This window comes from Ochotona curzoniae, unplaced genomic scaffold (assembly GCF_017591425.1).
Source record: "Ochotona curzoniae isolate NIBS_2020 unplaced genomic scaffold, NIBS_Ocur_1.0 contig_2723, whole genome shotgun sequence".
NCBI lineage: Eukaryota > Metazoa > Chordata > Mammalia > Lagomorpha > Ochotonidae > Ochotona > Ochotona curzoniae.
The window spans coordinates 10983803-10988398 of NW_024465573.1; positions in this window are offsets into that span (position 1 = coordinate 10983803).

Here is a 4596-nt window from a genome sequence, read left to right on the forward strand (position 1 = left end):
TTTGTGATAACCTCACAGGTGCCAAGTTCTAGACTCCTGGGAGTGCTTGCACACATTCAAATGCTTTAGAAGATTAAAGGAATGGAAATCAAACCAAGGGAAGAAACAGAAACTGCAGCAAATATGCATCTCATTCTGGGCCTGGAATAGCCTGTCAGGACAGCACTCACAGCCCAGATTTATCCCTGGCGCTTCCCAGAAGACTTACCAGAAATCCCACACAAATCATTTTCACAAAGTCCTCAGAAGCAAAGGCTTGGCCAAGGGTTCCTGCACTTGCCTACATCTAAAGGTGGCATTAGAGACATAGCCAACATCCTAGCTTCCTTGTAAATTGAGTATGAGAGATCAGAAAAACTCTGAGGTTTTGGTTTGAGCTGATGACGTCACTCACTGAGTTAGCAAGGTGGAGGTGGTGCGAGGGAGGTGTATTTTAAGGAAAGAATGTTTAAAGACTTTCATGATAGCTAATTGGATTTGTTAAGACTTACACTAAATCTACCAGTAAGAATGTTCAGTAGTTTATTTTCCTAAAATTTAGGGAAGATATTTAACACTAGAATATAGGAGTATTTAGTGAATACATGTAAGGCATAAGGAGGAGGAGGCACTTCACAAGTTTGAAGCATTACAATAGCTACCACCCAAGCCAAGGGGGAGTAAGTGCTCAGTAAATGAGTACGAAAAAAGATCCGTCACTGAAGCTACAGACAAAGCAGGGCTGGAGAGTGTCTCTTCTCTTCTTCATTGAATCACTCCACTTGCTATCTGAGAATGACACACTCAACATTCTTCTGAAGCTATATCTGGCTTCATTCGCACCCCTGCTTTGCATCTCCGTGACCAAGTGATTTTATGATGGCTTGTTTGCGTTGTAGCTTTGGTTTCCGTTGCCTTGCTAGGTTCCTTATACTATCCCTTTATTTGCCCTAAATTTTATCACCTTATAGTTAGTTATCACTAGATCTCAAATATTAAATATGAATATTTATTTCAGTGGTTTTATTCAGAGATACACCAACAATGAGGTAATTCCCACTAAACTGATACTATACTGGAAGGTTATTTAAAAAAAGAAAAAACCTAGAGTTAGTATCCTCCTTATTACCATTCAATATTGAAATAAAGCATGTCTGGGTTATTGCAGTATTACAGCAAACTAATTCTCCACCTGCAGCACGGTAATCCCATATGCCTGTCACTGGGACTCTTGGCTACTACACTTCCAATCCAACTCTCTGCTTGTGAGCTGGGAAAGCAGTGGTGGATGGTTCAAGTCCTTGGGGCCCCTGCACCCATGTGGGAGACCTGGAAGAAGTCCCTGGCTCGTGGTTCAAGACTGGTTCAGTTCTAGCCATTGCAGCCATCTGGATAGTGAACCAATGGATGGAGATTTTTTCTCTTTCCCTTTTTGTCCTTTCTCTCTCTCTCTCTCTCTCTCTCTCTCTCTCTCTCTCTCTCTCTCTCTCTTTCTCTCTCAAGTAAAATAAATAAATCTTTTTGAAAAGGTGAACAAAGCATGGCAGTTATGTATGTATTCAAAATACCCTAAGTTGTTTATATTCTAGGAACTATTTTTATAGCTCTTGTTTATAAAACATACTGTGTCTATTTTAAAAATAATCTGTATATATTATGAAATCTTTGAGGATCTATTTTGGTATGAGAATTTAGGTTTTTACAAGCTTATTTTAGGCTCAAATTTTATCGTGTCCATAATTTCAGTGTGTTTCCAGAATAGTAGCATTTCAACTGGAATAACTCTATAGGGGTGTGTATTATAGGACACATTTCAGAGGTAATATTAATTAACACTAGTGACCTCTCACTATCACACAAGATATGTTCATTTATCTGCCTTACCACCTAAAATGCCAGACCCCTGTCACTTTAGGAATAAGATCCGTTACTTTTTAAAATATGGTAACTGATTGGTAGCTTCTAAACTGGCCTGTGATGATCCCAGCTGTGGGATCATCCCCCTGACTCTGGGGGGTGGGCAGGACTTAGTGTCTTCCTTGCAGTGAAAACTAAAGTGACTGTGTTAGGTCTGAGGTGTGGTTATCAGAAGCCTATGACCTGCATCTTGGACGACCTCTTGCACACATCACCTTACTCCTTCTGGAATGATTCTCTTTGGAGAAGCATTATGCCAGGAAACCAAAGGAGAGGTGCATAACTAAACAACAGCCAATGACAAACTGAAGGCTGCCAGCAAATGCACAGTAAAGCTTGAGCTCTATGAAACTTCAAATGACTGAGATGACCAATGGCTTGACTGTTTTTTTATTTCTTGATGCAACTTGAGCCAGAGACACTAAATTATTTTGCATTCCTAAACTTGACTAACAAAAAATATGAAATAATACATGTGCATTGCCTGAAGCCACTGGAGTTCAGGATCTTTTTGCACATTTATAGATAATTAATACAATGATTAAACATGTTAACGCCAAAGTTTACTAACACTTTTCCTAAAACTTACAGAATTTTTAACTGTTTAAAAATTCATTCATGTATATATTCTTTTAAAAAGTTTGCACACCAACTATGTTATTAGCATCATTGGATTTGGGTCTTAATCACAGCATCTAAGCTGAGATGTGCTAAATTTTGCCATTCAATTTGCTACCTCCTCTGGTAGTCTGAATTTACAGGCATCCAACACCTGGAATCTGATCAACAACCCATCCAGATTCTATGGGTTACACCATGGTGTTAACCTGGATTTCACTGGTTGTGTTACCATGAAAACATGCTATTCTGATACAAACTGTCTCTTTATTTTTGTAAAGATTTATTTTATTTTTATTGGAAAATCAGATATACAGAGAGGAGGAGAGACAAAGAAGAAGATCTTCTGTCCATTGATTCACTCCCCAAGTGGCCACAACGACCAGAGCTGCACTGATCCAAAGCCAGAAGCTCAGAACCCCTTCCAGATCTCCCATGCAGGTACAGGGTCCCAAAGCATTCGGCCATCCTCAACTGCTTTCCCAGGCCACAAGCAGGGAGCTGGATGGGAAGCAGGGCTGCCGGAATTAGAACTGGCACCCATATAGGATCCCAGTGCGTTCAAGGCGACAACTTTAGCTGCTAGTCTACCACGTCAGCTCCACAAACTGTCTTTTATCACCTCATCCCCACCAATTCCCAAGTAATAATCAACTCTTTTGTGTTGTCTGTTTTTTTAGGCCTGGAACTGACTGTTGAATTATCTCTGCTTTATCACTTGCTAACTTTATAGTTTGCCAATTCCCTTTTTCATAAATTCACCTTACTCTCAAAATAGATTTCCATGAGTTCTCCTATGGTTAAAATCAAACTTCTCTGTACAGGGTTGATCTGTTTCTACCAAGCTCATGTTCTCCTGAAAATTATGAGGTCCTAAGGCTTTGGGCCATCCTCTACTGCTTTCTCAGGCCTTACTCAAGGAGCTAGAAGGAAAGTAGAACAGCCGGGACAAAAACTGACACCCATATGGGATCCCAGTGTATGCAAAGTAAGGACTTTACCAACTAGGCTATCACACTGGGCCCTTCCTTACTTCATTTCTCCTTCTAAACAAGTATTCATGCTCATGACACCTTGACACAGGAAGAAAAATGGAGAAACATCACCAAAAAATAGCTGCACACTAATATATTAGATTTAAAAACTTGCATAATCTATCTATTTCCATTTCAGAGAATGGACAGAATTGTCTAATTTTACATTAAGCAATAATATAACTGGCACATTGGAGGGACCAAAAGGGTCTGTGTGGAAAATATAAGATGGTGATCTTATGTCAAGTGAGATTAGATCAAAATGTTGAACAGGTGCCACATTGAGCAGCTATTCAACATCAAGGACAGGAAGTTAAATATATAATACATAGAAAAACCCTAGAAGTTCCAAACTGAGGAGTACAAGATCATTCTAAATGCTATGTGTAAAACAGACTGATAGAAAACTAGAGGAGATCAGAAAACTAGCAGGAAGAAGAGCGACTGTGGCGATCCGGCAGATGATGCTGCTTTGAAAATGTGATTTAAAATTGAAGATATTTTGTGGAGGCATAAATTCCATCACTCTTCAGTAAACTGAATGAAGAGGATAGTGAATAAGAATCAATCAAAGTGTCTGAGCCATTGAGAAGTTGGGAAGATTATAGTAACATTGTGAAAGAAGGAATTGGAGGGGGCAGTGTTGTAGCTCAATGAGTTCAGCTGCCAGCTGTGCCAGCATCACAGACAGGAACCAGTTTGAGTCCTGGGTATTCTACTTCTGGCCCAGTTCCTGGATAATGCACTGATTATGCATGGAAAAACAGTAGAAGGCCCAAGATGGTGATGTTCACCCTGATATATAATGTTCCAGGGTCCTTTACCCAATTTGAGGGGTAAACCAGCAATGGAACCCAATCTATCTCTCTCTCTCTTTTTCTGCCTCTCTGCAACTCTTCCCTTCGAATGTGACAAATAAATCTTTTTTAAAAGAAAGAAACTAAAGAAGAAACACATTAGAAAGATGTGGGAATGTAAGAGTTCTTCTCTGAATATATTAAGTATGATGTTCTCAAAGAATATAAACATGGAGATGTCAAAATAGGCA